The sequence below is a fragment of the Ochotona princeps genome, chromosome X, assembly GCF_030435755.1.
Source record: "Ochotona princeps isolate mOchPri1 chromosome X, mOchPri1.hap1, whole genome shotgun sequence".
NCBI classification, from domain to species: domain Eukaryota; kingdom Metazoa; phylum Chordata; class Mammalia; order Lagomorpha; family Ochotonidae; genus Ochotona; species Ochotona princeps.
The window spans coordinates 18,500,811-18,527,559 of record NC_080865.1 but is presented as its reverse complement, the minus strand read 5'-3'; the positions used below and the strand labels follow the sequence as shown (position 1 = coordinate 18,527,559).

Here is a 26,749-nt window from a genome sequence, read left to right as displayed (position 1 = left end):
CATTTCAAAGTTGAGGACAAGACTCATTACTTCACTATCATTGCTACTGTCATAATCATCAACTGCAAATTAATTAGGTCATGTCTTTTATAGATAAATGATTATGTTTGCTAGTATAGAAGAATGTGAAGAGATTCATAAAAGTTTTTTCCATCAAAAATATTTCCCTGACTAGCCAATTTAGAAGGTGAAATTTCTTGTAAAATTGCTTCATATGTGTCTTGGAATACTTTCAGGCTTAGAAAATTGATGACCCACTCTTTTTGATGAGGATTCATTTTCAGAATTGTTCAACATTCTATAGATTCAATGAAGCATAAGTTTATGTAGTATAAATATTAATATGATAATAGTAAAAACAGTGAATGTGTATAAATTTGCAAATTATATACTTAAGAAAAGCACTTTTGAAGTTGTTTTACTTTAAGAGAAATATATTTTCAAAGAAATAATTGTACCAGTGTTCTACCACGAAGTTAGTCCAGTTTGTTCCTTTTTCATAGAATTAATTGCCAATCCTGCTTAATAGCCTTGATGACATCTGTTCCTTGCAGTCATTTTTGGGTTACCTTTCACAATTTCTTCATATATGCAAATATCCTAGACACATAGAAATAAGAACTATAGCAGCATTTTTCTAAGTGTTTTCTTAATGACATGTGTACTTTTCTGGCCAAGCTGATGCGTGTTTTGGGAGGTAATCTGATTACTCTTTCAATTAACATTGTTCCTCTGGATTTCATTAATTTCATAAGGTATTACAGCAAGGTTTGAATCAAATATTAGTATCCATATTGAGCTACTCTGCCTTATTTTCTGAGATGTATATTTGCTGCTAACTATCATTGACATTGATGTTGATATTCTGACCATAATTATTGATGATATTTACAGTATTTAACTTCAACAATGCCTGGCATTGCCAATATCCTGGAAAGGAATATCTGGAAGAAGACAAAAGGATTGTCTTTACAAGAAAGCAACCATCAGGTAATCATCCTCCAATAAAGTAGTGTTATGTATTAATCAGTTAATGGATAAGTGGAAATTCATTTTGTCACATAGGATTTCAGTGTTAAAACTGGCACAAGATTGCAGCTGCTGGTTTCATGGCAGCATTTCAGAGTGTGAATATGGCTATGAGGAGTCACACAAATGAGAGCATCTAAACAAATTGTTCTGTCCTCTCAGTTGGCTGTGCATGATGTCAGGAATCTTGACAGCCAAGAGAGGTTCCACTAAGTATTTTTCCATTTTATTTCTCAGCTATGAACTAATGTGGAATCTGGAGGACAAACACACGTAGGCCAAGAACTCAGGGGGACAACTTCTGCCCCTGTTCCTGCTTCAAAAGGACATCATTTCTGATGCTCTCTGATCATTGAGGTGGCAATGGCACTGTCATGAGGCCTGGGTAGCACTTTGTTTAATTCCTATGACATTGAAAAAAGTCACATAACCCTGTATGATCCCAAAAGTATCATCCATAAAATAAGACCTAAAAGCCTGGTCTTTTTATAAGAGTATTGTGAAGAATGTATGAAGTAATTATGGGAACACATTTTAGAAGCAATAAAATGTTATAAAATATAGCTCATTTGCTCCTCCACTCAATCAGTGTTTTCTGAACATCTCTTGTGTATCATCAAAGTTTCTATTTTGTCTTTCAGGTCACTGACAAACCACTGCAGCCTCCTCATCTCGACCCGTGCCTGCTAACCTCAAGTCCTATGTCCTGCTTATCTGTCATTCTTTCTTCAATATTCTGGTTTTGGGACAATTGCTTTTCATGTACACTGCATGGATCTCTCTCCAAATGGTTGATTCCTCTGTGGTACTGTTGTCCTACCAAGAGAGCACCTAGACTTTTAGGTGCTGTTAGAATGGCTTTGGGCCCTTCCTGCATTTTCTTTGTTCTCAAAGTGTGCAAAGTAGTCTCAGAGCATGGTTGATAGATGAATAGTGGAAGTAGTCAATATATGAGTTCTGGATTGTTTCAGCTTCAATGCAGATATTACAAGAGTCGCAGGGAACAGGAGACAAAACTATGCTTTATACACCACAGAAGTAATTCTTTAGACTGCCCAGAAAGTCTAAAGAATTAGTAATCTAGCTCACCAGAGTACTGTTTACAAGGATGTAGGAAATACTTGGGGATATTTCCCTTTTAAAAATGTCTCAATCAAGTAGGCATTGTTAAACTTAATCTTTTTTTAAAGATTTTATTTTTATTGGAAAGGAAGATATACAAAGAGGAGAGAGAGAGGAAGATCTTCCATCTGTTGATTCATTCCCCAAGTGCCAAAATGGCCAGAGCTGAGATGATCTGAAGCCAGGATCCAGGAGCTTCTCCCGGGTCTCCCACACAGGTGCAGGATCCTAAGGCTTTGGGCCATCCTTGACTGCTTTCTCAGGTCACAGGCAGGAAGCTGGTTGGGAAACGGGGCTACTAGGACCAGAACCGGTACCCGTATGGGATCCGGGTGCCTGCAAGGCGAGGACTTTTGCAGCTAGGCTACCACTCAAGGCGTTAGACTTACTCTGTTAGCAGAGGAATAATTCTAATCCCAGTGTACAATGATATTCAGATGTGCCTATTAGGAACTCACATCTATGCCTGAGGGCAAAAATATAGGAGTAGATATTTTAATTCTTAAAGAGCTAATGTCACTAAAATTTCTTTCCATAGAATAGAGATTTGGGACCTCAGAGATCGTGAAACACCAGCAATGATGACTAGTAGAGTCAGCTTGGGCTTCAATCCCAACCAAAAGTTGCAGAAGATCAGGCAAAGATGCAAAGCAGATGCAGTAGGAATAATGTGGCAGTGGCATCCAGGTGTAGAATGGGCTCACTTGACAACTGGTGAGGATGGAAAGAAGGGTAAGTGACTTAGGCCCTTGTTCCTAATCTGCCATCTGTTGGTTCTCAAGCCTTCTCTTCCTCTCCATGATTCCCAGTCAATGCCACTTGCCCATCCAAGTAGTACTTTTATCTCAATATGTAGCAACTTGATTTATATTTCAAAGCTGATGATGATTTTTCTTAAGCTTGATTCCTTTCTTCACCAGAAATACCCTCCTAGTCACTTCTGTGGCGCTTGCACTCTCTTAACAAACCTGTCTTCTAGATCCAGTTTCAGTGACATTAATGAAAATCTAGGAGAAGCTAGCACACTTTGTCTTATGGACCAGGGACCAGGAACCTGAAATCTGGAGCCAGAGTATTTTGGGTACAATGAGAACCACACTATTTATTTGCTGTTTGAACAAATTTTTGTCTTTAAATTTCAGTTTCCACATCTGTGAAATGAGACCAGGGTCTGTTAGCAAAACTGAGTTAAAGAATAAAGCAGTTAAAACAGTGAGAAACACACTGATTTATTTAATAAAAGATAGCTGTGCCCGTCATTCCATTACTGTGGTCTCACAGTTTGTGTTCCTCATATTTTGTTATTTTCACTCATTCAAAGTCAAGTTTGTTTTCTTTCTAATTTCCTCATTGACTCACAGATCACACAATTGTACCATTTGCTTCAAGGATTTTTTATTTTCTTTTTCATTTCTTTAGTAACACATTGTTTATTCAATGTCATGTTATTTAAAATTCATGTTATTGTAAATTCTCTATTTTCTCTCTTTTGTTGATTTTGTTTTATGGCTTTTCATTTATGGGGATGTGTAATAGCTGTGTAATAGAGACTATCACATACAGATGTAAAGATACAATGAAAATAGGCATCTCTACTTCCAAATCACAGATGGACTCCTAATGAAACATTTGGATATATCTTGGCAATAAAATGCTGGCCTCTCTGCCATTGTCCATGCCTACAATTCCAGGATACACTTAAATAGATATAGATTTCAACTCTTTCGCATATATTCCCAGAAGTGGAATAGCTAGGTCATATGGCAGGTCAACTTTCAGTTCTCTGAACACTCTCCATAGTGATCTCCACAATGGCTGTACTAGCCTACACTCCCACCAACAGTGAAGGAGAGTACCTTTCTCCACACATCCATACCAGCAGGTGTTATTAGTAGAGTTCTGAATGTAAGCCAATCTTACTGGACTTAGGTGGAACCTCAAAGTGGTTTTCATTTGTATCTGACAGCTAGGGAGCGTGAGTATCTTTTCATATGTCTATTATCCATTTGGATTTGTTCTTTTGAGAAATGCCTATTAATTTTTTTTCACCCATTTCTTCACAGGGTTGTTTGTTTTAATGTCACTGAGTTTCTGAAACTCTTTGTAAATTCTGGATATTAGTCCCTTATCAGTTGTGTAGTGTGCAAAGATTTTCTCCCATTCCATTTCACTTCGTTGAATATTCCCTTTGCTGTATAGAAGCTTTTCAGCTTGACGTAGTCCCATTTGTTTGTTTTGGCTTTGACTACCTGTGCTGTTGGTGCCTTTTCTAACAAGTCTTTCCCAATTCCTATATTTCAGAGAGAGCCTCCTATATGTTCCTCTAGTAGTTTGATGGTTTATGGTTGCAGATTTAGGTTCTTGATCCATTTAGAGCTGATTTATGTATAAGGTGACAGGTGGGGGTCTTTCTTTTTTCTTTTGCAAGCTGCTATCCAATTGTCCCAACAGCATTGGTTGAGGAGACCAGGCTTTTTTCCTAGAGTATTTTCAGTTTTCTCATCAAAGATTAGTTGGCTATACATGTGTGGACTCCGTTCTGGGATTTCTATTCTGTTCCTCTGATCTTCACTGTTTCTATACCAGTACCAGACTATTTTGATGAACACTGCACTGTAGTATGTCTTAATGTCTGAAATTGTGATTCATCCAGCTTGTTTTTTATCTTCTAGATAGCTTTGGCTATTCATGGTCTTTTGTATTTCCAGATGAACTCCTGCATCTTCTGTTTCTGAGAATAATGTTGGGATTTTCATTGGCATTGCATTGAATGTTAATATTATTTTGGTGATATGGAACTTTAGTGATGCTATCCTGCTGATCCAGGTACATGGTAAGTTTCTCCATCTTTTAATATATTCTATTTCTTTTTAAAATGTTTTATAATTTTCATTATAGGGGTCTTCCACATCTTTGGTTAGGTTAATTCCAAAATATTTGCGATTCCTCTCCACTATTTTAAAGAGGACTATACTTACAGTTTCTTTCTCAGCCACGGATTATTTGTGCGTTTTAGTGCCATTCATTTATATTCATTAATTTTATATCCTGCTACCTTGCCAAATTCTGTTATGAGTTCCAATAGTCTCTTGCACAAATGTCTACTATGAATAAGTTCTTGAATATATAAATAGGGATATTTATTCTAAGGTTAATAATATTACTTAGAAAATTGAAGTATAAAAGTTCATGTAGTCCACCCCATTGAGCAATTTACAATTTCATTTTTTCTTGTTGAGTACATCTGTATTTTTTAAGATTTATTTTTTATTGGAGGTGCAGTTTTATAGAGAGCAGGAGATTCAGAAAGAGAAAACCATCTCCCCTTCACTAGTTTACTCTCTATAGTCTCAAAAACCAGAGCTGAGCTGATGCATAGCCAGGAGCCAGGAAACTCCTTCAGGCCTCTGCTACCAATATAGCATCCCAAGGCTTTTGCACTGCTTTTCTAGGCCATAAGCAGAGAGCAGGATAAGAAGTGGTGCAGCCGTGACATAGACTGACTCCTGTATGAGATGCTGGCACTCGCAAGGGTAGATTAGACAGGTGAGCCGTTGCGGTAACCGCAGGTTAATATCTTTAGGACTTCATCTATTTGTTCACAACACATAAAATTTTTCATCTGACAATGTTTTAGGCAATTGAACTTTTAGTTTGATACTAGTATATTTACTTTGTCAATGACTTAGAGAAGCACTAATGAACATATTCTTTTTTCAAAAAAAAATTATTTTTATTGGAAAGGCAGATATACAGAGAGGAGAAGAGACAGAGAGGAAGATCTTCCATCCATTGATTCACTCCCCAAGCAGCTGCAATGGCTGGAGCTGAGCCTCTAAAGCCAAGAGCCAGGAGCTTCATCCAGGTCTCCCACACAGGTGCAGGAACCCAAGACGTTGGGCCATCCTTGAGTGCTTTCCCAGGCCACAAGCAGGGAGCTGGATGGGAAGCATGACTGCCAGGATTAGAACCGGTACCCATATGGGATCCCAGCTCATTCATTGTGAGGACTTTAGCCCTTACACTATCGTGCTGGACCCGAACATGTTCTTTTTAAAATTGTCTTCATTTTACTTTATGCATATTTTAAATGTTTTCTTTTTCTTTTGAATTTTTTATCATGTTATTTGAAAGACAGATCTTCCATCTGTTGTTTCACTCTCTAAATGTCATAACAGCCAGGACCAAGTTAGGCTGAAGCCAGGAGACCAGAACTCAATGCTGGCCTTCCACATAGGTGGCAGGGACACAGCTACTTAGATCATCAATTGATAGTTCCCAGGGTGCCCACTGACAGAATATTGAAATGGAAATGGAGTAGCTGGGACTCAAAACAAATACTCTGATAAGAACTGCATGTGAGCCAAGGGGTAACAACCACTGTATCAAATGCCCATCGTTCGTTCTTCATTCAACTTAGACAGAAATGTATTTTTTCTCCTTTCTCACTTTTCTTCCCAAAGATTTTGCATTTATAAACTACTAATTTGTGAAGGAAGATGACATTTTTAACATGTGGTGTCCCTTTTCTCTACATAGTCTCATCTTCTTGGGTTCCATCATTGTCCCAATTATAAGAATTGCGTTGCTTCTGCTAAAGTAGTAAGCTTCTATTCAGTGATTAGCATATAAACTGCAAATTTCAAATCATAGGAGTGTCTTTGTAGTTCATTTCTCAAATGAAATTAATTTATGATAAGGAGCCCATAATTCTAATTACCTGATAAGGCTAATTGGGCTAATTATCATTTGTATTTTCTAGGGGCAGGAAATTACACTCAGCTGTTAAGTTCTTAGTTTTTTTGCAGTCACTGTTACATTTTCTGAAGACTTTGCTTTGCTAATTTTACTCACAAATCTCCATCTAATGACCAATATTAACATTTTTTCATGTTTATTTTTGCATGATTAGAGTATTATTGATATATAAAAGACTGAATATACTTCAACCATATGATTTAAGATTTTTACATATGTTTGTGAAAATAACAGCACATTCAAGATAAAGAACTTATCCACCATCGCCTAAATTTCTGCATGACACTTTTGACGTCAGTTCCTCATTCCCTCCGTAGGCCATTCTTGTTTTAAGTAACCACTGAGTTGTTGCATCCATTTATCTATTTGCAATTTCTAGCATTTTAAATAAATGGAATTGTACAATAGACACTCTTTTCTTCTGACTTCCTTCATTCAACATTATTTTGAGATCTGACCATATTATGACATGTAATCATAATCCAATTATTTTACTGACTAGTAAATTTCACTGCATATAAATATGAAAATTTGTTTGTTTGTTTTTTTCTGTGTATTGGTTTATTACTGGTGAATAGTTACAATTATAACTTTTTTTAAAAAAGATTCATTTTTTTATTGCAAAGTCAGATATATAGAGAGAAGGAGAGTCAGAGAGGAAGATCTTCCGTCCGATGATTCACATTTCAAGCTGCCAGCCAGAGCTGAGCCAATCCGAAGCCAGGAGCTTCTTCCAGGTCTCCCACGCAGGTGCAGGATCCCAAGGCTTTGGTCTGTCCTCAACTGCTTTCCCACACCACAAGCAGGGGGCTGGATGGGAAATGGGGCTGCTGTGATTAGAACAGGTGTGCATGTAGGATCCTAGTTCAAGGAAAGGACTCTGGCTGCTAGGCTACCGTGCTGGGTCCCAGAATTAGAACCTTATCAGTCTCCAAGAAGATGAAGTGAGTCTGAGGTTTCTGGGAGTTCGTTTTCAAGCATGACAGATCTTTTTCTCCTTTACCCTCTCTTCTCATGGTATGACAGGATAGAAAAACATGCATTTCAAGGACTGAGATCAACTTTGCCTTTGCCACTAAGTTTGTTTCCTATATAAGCTTCCCCTGCCTAAATCTCCAAATACTGATCTTGACTGGTAGGCCTCTTCTTTGGTCTGAGCTTGCCTTCTGCTTACAGAGGGTAGTTCTTGGTTCATTCAGTGAGATTTCATAATATGCTTATTCCACTTCCCACTCTACACTAAAAATGTTGAATGGATATATGATGCCACATTTATGATGATATTCCTAGAATAAAGCATGTCACTTAACCATATAGGAACCCGTTATTAAATACTTGCTGAAAAATGAGAGATTAAATATATCTTGTATCTGCTTCAGTTGAAATATTGAATGAGAAAAAATATAAGAAAGAATTTTTATATGCTACTATGGGCTGAATTATGTTCCCCTGAAATTCATGTATTGAAGCCCTAACACCTCCCAACTTGTATGTTAGAACTGAAACTCTTATGTTAAAATCAGGTCACTGGGGTGTGCACTCAACCAACCTGACTAGTGTCCTTCTAAGAGGCAGAAATTTGGACTCATATGGAGGTGTATATCTTCTGATTTTACCTCCTTAACTCTTTCTCCTCCTTTCTCTTTGAACTTCCTTTTCAATCTCCTTCCCATCACCCCTTCTTTCCCCCTGAAAACAGCAAAGCAGAATAGGCTGAAAAGTACCAAATTGAATTTCCACCATTGAGGTGATAGAAGAACTATGACAAAGATACCTGCTATAGTAGGTCTCTTTTCACTATATCACATACACTCTCTCTAGATTTAAGTACAATCAGACTGCCAATCTCTCACTGTGACACTGAAATAAGCTCCTCTTTATTCTGTGTATATTGCTGTGAAATTACTGCATCTTAAGAAATTAGTAAAGCTTAGTATTGTACTGTGTCTCTGCAATAGGAAATTCCTGTCTGTGATGGGCAGTAAAAAGGCCAGACAAGAATGAGAGAACATAGGTTGTGTTAATAAGTATGTGTCAAAAATTACAATGCGCATGAATTGTCAACACAGTAAGTGCTTTTCTAAATTGGCTGTTGTGAATTTCAATTACTAACATGGTCTTTGTCACTTGTGCTCTATCCTCACAACACCCAAATAAAAGTGAAATATAAAAAAAATCAAAGTGGAATATAAATAAACCTGTCAGCTCATATTTGCTCGACAATGCAATGCCATAAAGTGCATGTGCTTTATTCTCCAGCTGTGTCAATCTGTTATTTTGATACAATGTAGACATATCTGTAGTTATAATTTTATTAATTTTTTAGATTGCCAAGTGAGTATTTCAGGAAGTACAATACTTGAATATCCTGAGAACTTTTACAGCCTCTCTGTATCCTAGAGATGTTACGTAGCCATAGTCTTACCCACTAAGAGCAAGACTAATAATAGATATTCTTAGAGTATTTAACAGGGGATTATAGGAGTAAACTAAATGATGGTGACCAAGATAACATTTTAAGGATGAATTAAAAAGCATTTACTCTTTTTCAATTTTAAGTGAAGTGACTAGTAATGTTTATTGAGGGAATGTGAAACAAGAGAGCGATTGACCAAACTTATTTTCCGTCATGCATATTCTTACTTTTCTTATTAATTAGGAAACTAAATATTTATTAATAATATTAATTAGCAATAAAATAGACTGAACCGAGTCTATGCTCAGCAATACTAAAAATGTTTTCAAAGTTATTCAAATTTTGCTACTATTGATCTTTACGTTCAAATAGTTATTTTTTGTGTCAATATACTTTCCTATGTATGCTTATCTTATTTGAAGCTGTGATTTATGGAACTTGTTTTCACTTCCATTTTTTTATCTTTAGTAATTATTTTTTTTGTTGTTTTTTTTTTATTTATTTTTTATTATATTTTATTAATGTTACAGTTAAAGGAAAAAGAAGGGAAAAAAAAAGGTTTAGGGGGATAGGAAAGTGGGTAATGCTATTATGTCCATATTGTTTCCATCATGTATCTGAGGTAAAGGGGGATATTGAGGGAGAAGCCCCACCCGGTTTCCCGCCCACCCCAAGCCCCGGATGTGGGGCATGCTCTGAGATATGTGCTCGAGTGGTCTTAATAGTTCTGCAGTTATGAATCGCTGCCAGTTTCGCTCGATGAGGTCGTCCACCGATTGATATGGTCCATCATAAAGTCTCCGTTTGCCCCATAATTTGCTGCCAACATATAGCTGAGATGAATGATTGTCCTGTTCTGTCTTCTGTCTTTTCTTGGTTAGAGTTCTGAGTCCAGCAGTTCGATTGGGGAGATCTCCAAAGATACTTTGAGGTATTCCCAGACTAGATTCTTATATGTTCTAGCAAGCACAGGGCCCAGCACAGTCCATCACCCCGATCAGCTGGTGGTTGCAATTGCTGGGTTGGTTGTTTTCAGTCCCGAGTTGCACTGGAACCAATGGGTGTTGCAGTCCAGGCTGGTTCGGCCCTTACATCAACCAGTGGGAGCTGCAGCCTAGTAGGGGCGACCCACAATAACCCCCACCAAGCCCGCCCCCTACCCTGGTTTGCCAGTATGTGTAGCAGAAGACCAGTCTGTCCCCCATCCCATTTGGCTCTGGTACTTTTTAGTAATTATTTTCAAAGCACACAAATTAAGTTTAAAGGAGTAGAAGGGTACTCGCTTCAGGCAGAAAGAATAACGTAAAGGTAATTAGCATATTCATCAGTTAAGTTCTTGGAGTGTGATAATCAAGAAAGTTAAAATTATAAAAATCAAATATAATGCTGATTTTAAAATTTTGAATAAGGGGCCTGGCACTGTGGCATAATGTGCAAAGCTGCCATCTGCGGCACTGGCATCTTGTATGGGCGCCAATCTGAGTTCTGGATGTTCCACTACCTTCCGATCCGTCTCCCTGCTAATGTTCCTGTAAAAGCAGTGGAACACAGTTCAACTGCTTGGGCAAGTAACCCAGGTGAAAGACCCAGATCAAGCTCCTGGATCCTGGATTTGGCCTGGCTCAGCCTCAGCTATTGTGGTCGTTTGAAGAGTGAACCAGCAGATGGAAGATTTCTCTCTCTCACCAACTCAGTCTTTCAAATAAATAAGAGATAAATATTTAAAGACTTTCTGATTCAGAATTATCTCTCAGATTTAAAAAAAAACTGTTTTATTTTTATTTGACAGGCAGATTTACAGAGAGGAGAGACAAAGAGAGCTCTTCTATCACTGGTTCAACTTCCCCCCTCCCCCAGTTGGCCACAATGGAGAGATAAGCCAATCCTAAAACAGGAGTCAGAAGCCTCCTTTGGGTCTGCCACATGGGCTCAGGAACCCAAGAACTTGGGCTATCCTCCACTGCTTTCTCAGGCCATAAGCATGGAGCTGGATGGGAAGTGTAGCAGCTAGAACACAAACCAGCACTCATGTGGGCTGCTGGCACTTGCAGGTGGAGGATTAACATATTGAGCCCCCATGCAGGCCTCAGTTTTATTGGTCTTCTGACACATGATATATAAGTTGAATATTTTTCTAAGAACTATATCTTCAGATGGAGTACTTTAAAAAATTTAATGAATGTATCTGACTAATGTTCCTCAGTATCCCCTCCCCCCAGACACTATAGGAATGAATTTCCTACAAGGAAACAAATAACATGAAATGTAGGTAATTGAAGAGAATTTGCCCACGTCATTGTCAATATTTTTCCAAGGCTTAACTAACTGGAGTATTAAAAAGTTGAGTTTTGAGAATGGAAAAGAAAAAATTTCATCATGTCCTGACAGACCACGGGAAAATTGAATGTGGCATGAGATACAGGATAGATGTAACCAGTTTACAATGATTTTACTGGGTTCTGTAAGTTTCAACATTTAGTTATCCTTGGATAACTGAGAATTATCCTGGGATATCCTGAGAATTACACCATAACTCTCCATCTGACTGGGTTTGGGAAAGTCCTCTTGGGCATGTACTGAGGTTTATTTGACCAGATGTAGGACTTGTTAATATTCTTTAATTAAGGCTTTATTAATGAGAAGTCAGATAAAATCAGAGGGAAGAATGGTAATTTCATGCCCAAGTTAGTGGAAATCCATCTCTTTGAATGATCAACCTGTCAAACTTAAGACAACTTCAAGTTAAGCACTCTTCCTTCCCCAAAGTTTATGAACTGTATGCTTTTGTTAATATTGTGATGCTTTACTTTTTAGTAGTTTGCCACGATAGCTTTATTGATTCTTCATCAAATTAAGCAACAAAGAAACATACTAACTCACCAAATTAAATAATGTTTTGCGTGTTTGTGGAATTGTGTGTGTATATGTGTTTGGGGGAAGGTATTTTATCTAATATGAACATTTCAAATGCTGAAAAAACAGAAATAACGGTAATCTCATAGGCCAAGAATTGAGACTGCTTTTTTTTTCAAACTCCATTCCCATCACTTATTAGAAAGGTACCCTTAAAGCCACATTATTAAACTATGTCTTTCGGGTTTCCAATTTGCTAGGTTGGAGGATGAGAGTAATATTTAGAATCTCTGTTGACATAATGATGAGAATTTCATTAGACATTTTTTTTTTATTTTTTACAGTTCTCTTTTTGTTTTATATACTCTCTTATAGTTGAGTCTGTACTGCTTCCATTAGAAGAACTCTCTTAAAAAAAAAAAGGGTTTTCTAAACATCTTGGTGGGGTTTACTCTAGTAGAGATTTGCTTGGGATGGGAGTCTTTCTAGGTTGGGGTCTTAGAGGATGCTGCAGGATGACACACTGAAGAACCAGGCCCGGCGTGATGGCTTAGTGGCTAAATCCTTGCCTTGAAAGCAGCAGGATCCTATATGGATTCCGGTTTATGTCCCAGCAGCCCTGCTTCCCATCCAGCTCCCTGCTTGTGGCTTTCCTCCTTGCAGAGCCTCGGTGCATGCAGAGTTGGGCAAAGCGGTGTGCCAAGGAGGTGAGCCAAGGGCTCACTCAAAAGATGCCTGGCAGCAAATTCAAACTTTCTTCCTCCATAAACACCTCAGAACAGATCCCGAAAAGGCTTGAAGTGAGGGAAGACCCAGCCCCTGAGCCCAGGGCACGCGGTGACGCCCCCGACCGGCCCGCGTGAGGAGCAGCCGCGCCGCTCATTAGACATATTTTGAGATTATACCAGTAGCAGCCATTCAAAAGGATTCATTACATTATTCATTTTATAAAAATTATTCTTTTAATAAATGAGATAAATGAGATCTGCATGTAAGAAAGGACTCTCTAATTCTATAATTACAGCAGCACAATTTACAATAGCAAAGATGAGGAAATAGCCCAGATGCCCGTCAATTGAGGAGTGGATAAAGAAACCATGGTACATCTACTCCATGGTATTCTCCTGAGCCATTAAAAAGAACAAAATTCCATCATTTGCAACCATGTGGTCCCATCTAAAGACCATTTCTCAGTGAAATAAGTCAATCCCCAAAGGACAAATATCATATGTCCTCTCTGATATAAGGTAACCTTCATGCAAAATACAGGTTCAATAGCCCTTTCAATGCTGTTTTTGCTGCAACTCATGGTCTTTGATGTTTTTGCTTTTATTTCCACTTCTTCAAAATAGTTTCTTTTCTCTTATTAAAATACCCAATGACTCATAGGTCATACAGAGGCATCATTTTCTACAGGAAGGTTTTTATTTTTTTCTTTTTCATTTCTTCAACACATTGGTTATTCAGTAGCATATTATTTAATTCCATGGTGTTGTAAATTTTTAAACTTTATTTCTGTTGTTTGTTGTATGGCTTTTCATTTAAGGAAATGTAAAGTAACTGTGTAATAATCTATCATATCCAGATGTGAAGATACAATGAAGTATGCATCTCTACTTCTAAATCAAAGATGGATTTCAATGGAACTGTTGGACGTATCTTGACAATAAGACGCTGGACTGTCTGCCATTGTCTGTAACCCCAATGTCAGGATACACATAAACAGCAGAATGAAAGACTTACAACTGTTTATGAAAGAATATACTATTTAATAATATGGGGAAAATCAGGGGAGGAAATTTAGGGAGGTGGGGAAAGGAAATCCAAGAACCTATGGAATTGTAGCATAAAATAAAAATAAAATTAAAAAATAAAGTTATTCTTATATTCTCAATGACTTATTATAAACATGGAATGTATATGCACATCAGTTTTCCCTTGGGATTTGTTGCCTCTTTGAACCTATCTTATAGATGTCCCTTATCTGGCAAGAAAACTTTTTGAAATAATACAGAGTATAAGCCTGATGTTCTTTTGCAAACTAGATTTCCTCATTTCCAATTAGAAGAAATTTTTGCTCAGATTGATTTCTGAGGCTTCTTTCATTTTATTATTATTATTATTTTATATGTTTTTACTTATTATTTAAAATGCACAATGACAGAGCAAGAGGGAAAGGACATGAGAGAAGACAGAGAGAAAGGGAGGGAGGATTGTCCACCAGTTTTTTTTAATCCCCCAATGCCTGCAACAGCCAGGGCTTGGTCAGGGGGAAGCCAGGGATTGGTAGAACTGTTTCAGTGTTTCACATAGGTGACAGGAATCAAATTATTTATTGTCTTTAAGGAGAGTCCATTGGAAACTGGATCACATGCAGACATAGGACTTAAATCCTGGTTTGATCATTGATACAGGCATACTAAATGTTGGCTTCACTTGCTGTGCCACAATGCCTACCCCTATTTTATTATTTTTTATGTTTTTATTTTGATTTTATACTCTATTCCAAACACTGGATTAAGATACTATGTTAGGATACTGTATTCATCTCTCTGATTAAAACCAATCCAAACCAACCTACCAACCTAACAAAACAGATCCAATTATTTTCCTTAAGGATCTTGGTTACAGACTCTATTAGGAATCCAATTTGAACAAATTTAGGCACAAAGGGAACTTAACTGACTCAAGTTTCCCAATAACAGCAAATAGTATTGTGGCCTTTTGTCACAAACACAACAGTGCTATGCTCCATGTCAAGCCTTCTCTCCCTATGATGGTTTCTACTGTTTTCTGTTTACTGTCTTCCATACACTCTTCAGGCCTATTGTGACAGCTCCTTTTCACATAACTTCTATTAGAAGAGCTGAGCAGATCTTAAAGCACAGCAAAGACTTCTGATTCACTGGTACAGTGTTCATACTTAGTTTATGTCTAGAGAGATGAACAGTAGTAATTGGTATTCTCCATTGCAATTCTTTGGTTGCAATGAAAGAGGTGAGCTGGTTGCACCTGTTTAGTGTTGAGTCCAGATGATGGGAGGGATTCTTATGAAAATAAGCAATATATATGCTTTTGTGTTTGACAACCTAAATCTTTTGTTCTGAATTCCCAGTTTTCAATCTGTGTGATCATAAAGAATTGATGTGTCTTCCTCTAAGCGCTAGTCTCATATGAAAAATGGAGTAATGTGGTATCAAATGTTTAGAGTACAATGCCTGGCACATATGAATGGCATTGTAAGGTAGACTTCTTATTTTATTATGGCTTCTGCATTGGCTAAATGATCCTAATCTTTCTATTAAATAACAGTAATATAATTTTTCATTTTGAAAATATGGATAAATGGGATGCTAAAGTAAAAGTCAAGATCTCAGTAGCCAGTAGTTCATCAGTATTACTGAGATTATTGCTGGCATGCATAAGAAATAGTCATAAGTAAAACTACCTCTCAAGGGAGAGTGACAGTTCTTGGTTTCCAACAAAAAACTGTGGCCATATAGATATAAGCTGAATTCAGATAGGCAACAGCTTGTGAACTGATTCACTCATTACTACAGACCCTTAAAGTAGGTGATAAGGTAGGCTCTGTGCATTCCACAGTGCTCTTAGCCATACTTATGCTTCCTCCTTATGTTTAAAGGCAGTTTGGGTCAGAGTATTTGGTGAGACAACATACACCATTCCAGAGAAGTTCTCTGTCCTTGCTTGGAATGAACTAGCCAGTTGGTTGGGAAGAAGACAGCAAGATTTTACTACTGTACTCATTCACAAGTAAGATAGTGAGAAAAAAAAATCTCCAAAATCATTAGGCAATTAACTTGCTCTCAAATATGTGCTGAGAATGCTTTTCATGTATGTCTAGACTTGAAAGATCATCAGGTTTGTTCGCATTTGGCATAATTGTGGACATTCTGGGCTGCAACATACACCTTTTCTAAAAACTAGGACACTCAAAGGTCTGAGATTTTCACTCTATTGATAAGGAATATGGAGCTTCAATCTGTCATCTGAAAAGAAAGAGTATTTTCCTTTTCATGTGCCAAGACAGAACTGTGGCTAACAATTTTAATATTAATAAGTATTTTGTGAAATCAAAATAGACTGGAGCCATGTTCCTCCATCCTCCAAGCCCATTGATAGTTTAGAAATGGGAGGAATTCTACTATTGTTACACAGGGCATTTCTCAAATGACAGTTATCTGTTTCAATTTTAAAATAATTTTAAACAGTTTTCTTTGAATTTAAATGCCCATTTAATTCTGGACATTATCATTTTTCTTTCAAAGACAATTCACCAGTAAGTCCTTGGTTTAAAATTATTGCTTGAATCCTGTAACTTTCTCTTCCTGAATATTTCTTGTGATGCTTTTCATTTAGGCATCTATTCAGGTCAATTTGGTTAACTTATTTCTCACAGGAAATATAAAACTGCTTTATAGAATGTGTGCAGCATTCATTCTAATTTTCCTTCATATGATTGATTGTAGACATTTTTTTCTTATGTAACATTGCTTTGGTAGTAAGCTGAAAAGTGAAGATTTACAGGTCTCTTTTTCTAAAAGAAATATTATCTGTGAGTTCCAAAGCAATAAAAATTTCAATAGAGAAGGTAACAGAATGAGGCAGAAATCTTGATGATGGGATAAGCATCCCATAAATAGCATTTTGATTTGTTTGATCAAAGGGAGGCATCCCCAAATGGTGAGGAACATGGTATGCTTAGGTAATTTCATGATAATAGTGCATACTAAAAAGTGAACTTCTGCATAACAGGTGTTTGAATAAGGTCATAAAGAGATGATTTGAATGTGGTAGATTGATTTATGTGTTGTAGAAACATTAAGGATGTGTACAAGAACAACAAACAAGGTCACACAGGCTATGTAAGCAAATGCTTCAAGATTTTCAGTTCTCCTGTCTCAGAGTTTAAGTCCCTGTAGACAATGAATCCTCTTTTGCCATCGATTTGCCATAGGTGGCTGTGAAGAGATGTCATTTGTGAGTGAAATGAGGATATAAAATTCAAAACTGCAGTGCTCTGTATACTGATCATTATATACCAGATACAGCAGTCTCCAATGGCAGCAATTGTCCATGGGTCCTTGTGACAAAACAAGAGTCTGTTTTCTTTTCAATCCTTCTGGTAACGACTCTTTCTTTGGTGATGACTACCAAGCTGCTTGTGCCTGGTTTCAAGGAGTTACTTATTATAAAAAGCAACTAATGAATAATATGTAGTAACATCCTTATAAATACTTTTCAATAAATCTGAATGGCTGACCCTTCCTTTTCTTGAAAGTAAATTTAATACTCTATTTCTAGGAAATATAATTGGATCTAGGCAAAGGAATTCTGGCAACTTCAGGTTTTTTTTCATTTGTGTAATTAAGTCTATGTTTTTCTGAGAAGAGCATCTAAGTTCAGTGGATTATTCCTAGCAAGTTTATTGCCTATCAGTTGACTTTTTTTTTTCTTGTGAATTTTCCATTAATTTGTGCCAAAAGCCTTTCATCTTTAATCTTTAATCTGCAGTCTCTCTCCCTCTCTCTCTCTTGTATTTATTTATTTACTTACTTGTTTGTTTGTTTTGCTTTGCCCAGATCAGCACTTTTCAGGATGCTCATCACAGAGAAAAGAGTACATGATGAGATTAAAACGGAATCTCTTGATTTAACCAATGATGCTGAACATACTTATGAACAAAGTGCAACGTGGTGAGCTGATTTGTGAAACACAGTAATTATTTTTTCCACAATAATCGGAGAAAAGGCAAAGGAGAAAAAATATTCTGGCAGTCAATACAATATGAAATAACAATTTAAGGTTTGAGAGACTTTAGAGCATTCAAGCAATTGACAATAGACATCGAGTCTGACACAAGCAGCGTGTGTGTGTGTGTGTGTGTGTGTGTGTGTGTGTGTGCAGGCATGGTAGTTGTGGTGCAGTGATGAGACAGTGGGAGGCAAATCTGTGACCTTGTAAATCACCAGAATTGGTACACTGCTTGGTGTTTTTGGATTATAGGGTGTATTCTGTCTATAAACAAGGCATCTGAAACTATCTCCACCTTCCAATGAGCACAGGCATAAAGTGGGGGAAATGAAATAAACATGATTTATGGTAGCATAAATCCAGAGAAAGAGGGAAGCGGTAAGATCTGCCTTTAAAAGACAAGTTTTGAGCCCTCTGGGACTGTATCTCTGGAGCATGTTATTATTGCTATTATGGTAGTATGTTTACACTCTTCTTGGTATTAACCTTGATAGCTAAAAATTAAAATACAGACTTAATCAACTTTTTAAATGTATTATGACCCCAAAATCCCATTCTAAGTTGTTGTTCACCAAGGCTCTAAGAGGCCCACGCCCACATCATAGGTCCATATGTCTCATTATGTATTTGGGAAACAATGCTTTTATATTCTCACTGTCATGTACATCTGGTTAACATTAAGCCATCTTCTAACATGTGTGACTCATATGATGGTCCAAGTCAAACATGCAGGACAAAAATACTCATCTGAAGCTCTGGATATCAGATAGGCTTTTGACTACTATGCTGATTCACAGAATCCTTATTCATCCACACACCTGAGAACACTTGCAGCCATTTTTTCTCACATATTCCATTCTCTGTGAATAAGTGCATTAAATTATGTCTAAGTGTTAATCTCATCCATTTCTTTCTCACTACCCGCTAAATACCCTACATCAGACCCCAATCTTCCCCTTCTATATGAAGGACTACAAAAAGTAGGCATTCTTATGTTATATTTAGTGACCTCCTGAATATGTACCCATAGGAAGTCTCAAAATCTTTTAAGTGAAGAAAATAGAAAATTCGTTATATATCCATAGATAGTGGGTTAAGTAGTAGCAACAAAAAACCTCAAGTACCATCCTCTTCCACTACACGCAATGTGACTATATTTAGCTGTAGTGTCTTTGTCAATGAAATTAACAATCTCAAGATGAGATCATCTTCTATTCAGATTGGGCTCTAAAACTAAAAAAAGAGTATCTTCATAAGAGACTCAGAAAAACTTAGGAAGACACAGAGAGAAGAGAATCGTATGAAAGTGGCACAAAGATAGTAGTTACACTACTGTGATCCAAGGAATGCTAGGAACCACCACAAACCAAGTTTCAAGGAAGCTCACCTAGAAATGTAGAAAAAATATAATAATTGTTATACTCTGATTTTGAACTTCTGACATCCAGAAATGTGAAAAAGACAATTCTACTGCTTCAAGTTAGCATGTTTGTAGAAATTTCTTTATGGACTTTTGAGGGATATGATATGGACTTTGCTAGGTAGAAGAAGAGTACCACAGTAACAAATAGCTAAATATGTGGAAATACCACTGAAATTGGGTAACAAATGAGGGCTTGAAGACTTTTGATGTACAAGGTGTGTGAAGCACAATGATGTATATGAAAAACACATGTAAAGCCTCAAAACTAAAATAAGAACTTATTGTGATTTTGAGAAGCCATCAATAAACCTGGATATTCAGGAGAGAAAATATTCAAACAAAAGCATTGATGGAATAGCTTGACTTTTTCTTGTTGCTAAACTGATGAAAGAATTATTGATCAAAAAGAAATAAACATGTAATTATTCTGGAAACTCTCAGCAAATCCAAATTGCACATGCTAAAATTAGAAAATCCACTGAAAGAAAAGTATGCTCTGGAGAGAGGCGCTGGACAATCTTTTGATGAAGAGATCAGAACTGTGAGTAATGGATCTACCAACGATTTCTACAGAAGCCAGAGGCACAAATTGACTTATTTGTAGAGAATCTTATTTTCTAATAGGATAGATCATCCTAGCATGGTTAGGAAAACCGTGGGTGCCTTGAGAGTGTAGTATCAACAGAAATATTGTCAGCTTAGACTGAAGAGGACAGAGACGTGACAAAGTCCAAGTGAACAACAATCTGATTTCAGATATTCTATAGGCAGGAAACAAACTGATAGAGCTAATCAGCTGCCAACACGGAATATCTTCCAAGAAAAAGGAAACACAACTTCAAGTGCAACGCTGTGGATGTAGAGGTAGAAGTCCAAGAGATGGATTCAGAGGCAGAGCCTACATGGTCCCAGAGATAGAACCTCATTAGGGCTAAGGGGTAGATCTTTGAGTCATAAAATATTATTCCTGAGGCTTAAATGTTAATAAAATCTCCCCTGTTTGATGTCTCACACATTTATAATCAGTTACCTCTTTTTTTTAAAAAAAAGATTTATTTTATTTTTATTACAAAGTCAGATATACTGAGAGGAGGAGAGACAGAGAGGAAGTGGAGCTGCAGCGGCCATATGGGATCAAGGCGAGGACCTTAGCCACTAGGCCACGCTGCTGAGCCCAATCAGTTACCTCTTTATTTCATCCAATCTACCCATATGAGACTAGGAGTAACTATCCAATAATTTTCCTAACATTTATTAGAAGCATAGAACTTTGTTTTCTGGTTTCACAGGTCCACAAATGTACAGGGAATTTTTACCAAGATAGGTTATATACAGAGTCTCATCCATATCTGATTTAGATGATTTAGGAGATGATGTTTTGGACTTTGTCAGGAGAGGTTATTTAGGTAATATTTTTGACTTACTTTGATGATACTATCATGGCTAGAGACTTTGGTGGTATTAGGACTGTGTTTTATATGAGGGATATAAATGAAGTTTTGACATCTGGAAAAGAGAGTATTAAATAGTGGCCTCCAAATTATGCTTCTAATTCCTGGCTTTTGTTATACTTAACAATGGGTCTTAAAGAAATAAGGTCTTTGCAAAACAATTAAGTTAAGGATCTTGAAAATTTCACTCTACTTTGGGCAGAGTCTTAATAAAATGATATATCTATTTGTGAGAGAAAAATAAGAAGACACAGAGAGACAGTAAAGAGATTCATCAAAAGATGTGAGCAAAGACTGCCATTAATGCTGTGACAAGCCAGGATGTCACCTGAAGCTGGAAAAACCAGAAACCAGTTCTCATCTAGCAGCTTTGTAAGGAGTTAAGCATTATTGATATTAATAGAACAGAACTGGTTTAAAATCTTCCGATTTCTGGTAAACTACTGTTATAATTTAAACAAAGAACATACTATACAATTTTTTTAAAAAAAATATTCCAGAAATAGGGCCCAGTGTGATAACCTAGTAACTAAAGTCCTCACCTTGCATGCGCTGAGATCCCATATGGGCAGCGGTTCTAATCCCGGTCAGCCTCGCTTCTTATCCAACTCTCTGCCTGTGGCCTGGGATACCAGTTGAGGACAGCCCAAAGTCTTGGATTCCAGCACCCGCGTGGGAGGCCTGAATGAAGCTCCAGGCTCCTGGCTTCAGATTGGCTCAGCTCCGGCTGTTGTAGCAGCTTGGGGAGTGAATCAACAGACTGAAGATCTTTCTCTCTGTCTCTCCTCCTCTCTGTATATCTGACTTTGCAATAAAATGAATAAATCTTAAAAAATTTCAGAAAATAATATTTTCGTAAGTGCAAATGAGAATTTTAATAAGAAAAAAGCAGAACGAAATAAATGTCACACTGTGAAGCTATATGTATATATTTATAAATTGAATGATGTCATACTATTTCAAATAGGGTTAACATGCCTACTTCAAGGTTAAAAAAGGCTAAATTACAAAAGACCAACGAATAACATGCTGTACAAAGAACAGACATTTAAAAGACAATTTCAAAATGCGAACTTTCATAAGCAAGCAAACGCAAATAATAAGAATCAAATGGTCCTAAACCTGATATCTGAGAAGGTGGCAGTGAAATAAAACTTTAAAATAGACAGGTAAAAATACTTTATAATGCTAAGTATGACATTCTCAATGAATATAAAGCAGGTATTAATATTTATGTATCTAATAATTCAACTCAGCAGAACCAAACATAAAAAAAAAACAATGAAGATACAAGGAGAATAGAGGGAAACTAATAATAGGAGGCTTCAACACATCCTTCACAGAGACAGATCCGGCTGACCAAAAGATTGCATACCTATAGAAGACTTCCACAACACAATAAATTAAGCATACATTATCAATAAAAATACCAAATTTTGAAAATCAAGGAGGCACTTTGTTTCCAACTGCAGGTGTAAAATCTATGAAAACAACCGCAATTTCCTTAGGATAATACACACAGACATTTCTTCATATAAGTCAAAATCATAATATTTTCATTGTATAGCTACTTTAAAAGAATGACTAAGTTTTCTGAAAGAAAAGTAAATTATAAAAGAAAAAATACTGGTGCATTGGGGAAATTGAGTGTACATGACAAGCAAAAGACTGAGTACTAGAACAGATTTTCCTTTTCCTTGTGAGGCTTTTTTTTTTAATTACGTTGAAAGTGGAATCATAAGCATTATTTAATGTGGTTCTACATATACATAGAGGAAATATTTGTCAATTATTATAAATGAGGGAGGATAAAGGAGTGTATAGATAGAATTATGTATTTTACTAACGCTGATAAAATGACAGCAGCAGACTGGTTACACACATATGTAGAAATATAATACATAGAAATCTAAAGATGTTATACAAATGTTTATAATTAAAGCCATTATGAAAAGACAAAGGTGGAATTTCAATGAAGAACAAGGAACCTATAGGAAGGCAAGAAATGGAAAACAGAGAAATGAAAACTACTATAAAATATGAGAAAAATTCCATGTTTAAGCTCTAATATATTAACAATTACTTAAGTGTAAATTATTTAGCAACTCCACAGTATCTCTGTATTTCAAAACAGCATGTTTTAAACAAATATTAACACGTTTTATTTACTGACTAGATATAAGCAATTTTTCAAAAATTGTTTCTGTGCAACTTAATCTAAATATACCAATATATCATACTTGGTTAAAACTCATGTCCCAGCTACATGCTGACCATAAAAATCCATTTCAAATATAGATGGGTTGATAAAGACAACTGAAAGTAAAGTGAATGGCAAAAGGTATGCCCCCCCTCTTTCCTCTCTTCAACAGTTTTTGCAAAGACATCATTTTAATCCACTCAATGGTCACAAGATTAATTCTCCACTAATCATAACATTCAACATGTAAAAAGTAGGAAGACCACATTTCCACTGGAATATAAACATGGCCTAAAACATGACAATCGTTTTTTTGTACTCTGTACTAGCTGCCTCATATCAGGGAAACATTACAATATTTGTCTTTTAGAGTCTAGCTTACTTCACTCATCATAAATGGTTTCCAGTTGCACGCATTTTGTTACAAAAGACAGTATTTCATTCTTTTTTTATAACTGAGTACTATTCCATATTTTCTTTCTCCAGTTATTGGTTGATAGACATATGGGTTGATTCCATATTTTAGTTATTTTTAATTGTGCTGATATAAACATGGGTGTATAAATAACCCTCTCTTACACTGCTTTTATTTCATTTCAGTAAATTTCCTGGAGTGGGTTGCATAGATCACATGGTAGATCTATTTTCAGATCTCTGAGAAATGTCAACACTGTCTTCCATAATGGATGCATGCATTTACATTCCCACGAGTGTCGGGTTAGGGTACTTTCCTCACACCCCCCCCCCCCCCCATTCCTCACTATTACTTATTGGTTTTTTATTTTGAAGGAGATGGACATTTTAACTGGGGTGAGGCAAAGCCTCAGGTGATTTTTATTTCCCAGATGGCTACCGATCCTGAACACTCAAAATGCTTCATGTGTTTGTTGGCCATTTCTATTTCAGCCTTTGAAAAATTGTCATATCTAAAAATAAGCAGGGTTTGGGAAGGTGTGCTGTAGTGCAGGAATCTAATAAGCTGTTTTAAGCTAAGTTTCCACCTACACTGTCAGCATCCTAAATGGACTCTCATTCATGTCCCAGTTGCTCCATTTCCCATCCAGCTACCTGGGAAAGCAGTATGATAGCTCAAGTTCTTAGGATCTTGCATCATGTGGGAGACATGAAAGAATCTCATGGATCCTGGCATCAGATTGAAGTGATTGCACCATTATCTCACCCAAGCTTCATCAGAATTTATGCATCTGTACTTGCTTCAGTTTTAGCAGAAGTTGTGTTGCTGAGTTAGGGGCTCTTTCCAAATTGATACTTTAGATTTCATTGTGCCTCAAACTAAATACTTTTAAAACCTGCTATAACAAGTTTATAATAACATTATTTTACAGAAAAAAGTTATTGAGGTCTATGCACATATTCTTCATAACAGGCACTTACATTAATCTTTTGATTCATCCTTTAAAAAGGAAATACAATATGAGTAAACCTGGAGGGCATGATGCTAAGTAAAATGAACCAAACACTGAAAGACATACATGCTTGTGCTGTATCATATGTGGAATCTAAGGGAAAAGTCTGACACATAGGAGTAGAGTGGAGTGGTGATACTCAATGTGCTTGAGAAATGTTGATGTCTTTAATGCAAATACTTCTTTGTTTTTATACCCTCTAAGAATTTATCTGCAGATTGTTTACAAGAGAAAACCATAGCTTAAAGTAAAACACTCAAAATGCTTCTGTCATTTAAAGTGAAGTCACAACTTTTATTTCTTAAAACAGCATGATTTTCTCTTCTTGGTTGCATATAATTTAAAAAAAAAAACCACTGGAGTGTCAGATGTGTTCCTAAGAGCTTTGGAAATGTCTCTTTAGAGAACGGCAGTTGTAGCGCTGCCTCAGGGCTCATGACAAAGCCTGTGGCCAACTTAGCACTGTTCCTTTCCTATCCTCTTTTCAAACTGCTTTCTCATGAAGGCTGTGGAAAAGCAAAACTGCAAAAGGGCCTTAGAATTCTTAGCATGTTCTCTGCTATTCTGTTCAGATAGTCATTTTCTCAGATGATCTTTATAAATCCTAAAGCATGCAAGTCTTTGGAATTTCATATGACAGCACTGGCCAGTCAAACAGCATAATTACAGCAAGGCTTAACGCTGGCCTTTGTGACATGCAACACTCAAAACTGTCAAATCTGAGTTCTCTCCATCCATATCCATGCCACTGTGCACACTAAATGATTAGACAGTAAATCTTCACTTGCCAAGTCCCACAGAGGCACATTTCTCAGGTATCTAGTTTCAGATGTCAAGTTTCTCAAGTATATAGCTGAAGTGTTCGGAAGCTGTGAATTTGTCTTAGTCATAAACACGATGTATTTCACTACCAACTTGGCACAAACTCTAGCTGTAAATGAGCACATGCGAATTGTGAGTCAGCAGAGAAGTTTAATGGGAAGGGATGTCTGTGTGTACTAAAGGAGTTTTCATATTTATTTTGGGAATATTCAAATAATTTTAATAGCTTGTGAAATCTTAGATAACATAATGGTGAGAAAAGAACATATATTAAACAAGAATAAATGAGTACAATCTCCTGTAATCTGCTTTCATTTTTATTCTTTAGAAAATTGAAGGCATATTAGGGTCTAATCTGTTATTACGATCAACTCAATGTGCAAATGCCATTCTTTAACTACAGTTCTAGTTAAAAAGACATAGTGTGAGTTAGAATGAAATAATCCTTAACTTTTAAAAAACACTCAATTTGTGCAAAAGGGAGAATTAGAGAGAGAGAGAGAGAGAGAGAGAGAGAGAGAGAGAGAGAGAGAATCATTGATTCAGGAACCAGGATTGCAGGGGACACGACATTTGGACCACCTTATGTTCTTTCCCAACCACATTAGCAGGGATTTGGATTGGAAGTAGAACATCTGAGACTCAAACTGTTATGCATCTTGGATGCCCGTGTCACAGGCAGCAGCTACACCTGTTATGCCACAATGCAGGCTCCCTTAACAACTTTTTACAACTTAATATTTCATTTACTGCATTTTGAGACAACATTTTTAGTTCACGTTAGAGTCAGTGGCTTAATGGTGCTACTAAATGAAGAGTCCAGCAAATAAAAAAATGAAGACATCACAGTCCATCAGAAAAACATGCAAGAGAAAATATGTTCAACTTCACTTATAAATTTTTAAATAGTCACAAAATCGGGGCTGGTGCCAATTCATTTCCTGTCTGCTCCATTTCTGATCCAGCTCCCTGCTTATGGCCTGGGACACCAGCAGAAAATGGCCCAAGTGCTTGGGACCTTGCACCTACATAGGAGACCTGGAAGCAGCCCTTAGCTTCTGACTGCTAGCTCCAGAGAAGTATTGAGACCATTTGGGGAATGAACCAGTAGATGGGAATCTCTCTGTGCAGCTCTCCTTCTCTCTTTAACTTTGCCTTTCAAATAAAAATAAACCTATAAAAGCATCATAAAGTCATTAAAACTATAGTAGTATAAAATTCTTGCCAACTGATCCAAATTCTCTTCAGTTACATGGCTAATTTAACACTGTTAGTACTCCAAGATGCTCAAAATGCCCTATGAGTGGAAAACAAAAGGAGCGCCAAAATAGACTAGATTGAGAGAGTGTCCTCTTGAACCTACCCTCCAAGTCCAGCCCTAGCTCTGTTCGTGGGACGGTTATGAATTTCTTGTCCTTCAGCAACAATCACCAGTCACCAATACAGAGATTTATCTTGGGTTCCACCTAGAAA

At 36.8% G+C, this 26,749-nt stretch overlaps 1 long non-coding RNA gene across 1 annotated transcript in view; it reads left to right on the top strand.

The window, feature by feature from the left end:
• Window positions 1-2,211, top strand: part of LOC131478598 (uncharacterized) — a 363,210-nt gene extending 360,999 nt beyond the window's left edge. Inside the window, exons 3-4 of the long non-coding RNA XR_009244569.1 lie at window positions 895-990; window positions 1,671-2,211. This is a non-coding gene — a long non-coding RNA (uncharacterized LOC131478598). The remainder of the gene's footprint in view (window positions 1-894; window positions 991-1,670) is intronic.
• The last annotated feature ends 24,538 nt before the right edge of the window (window positions 2,212-26,749 follow it).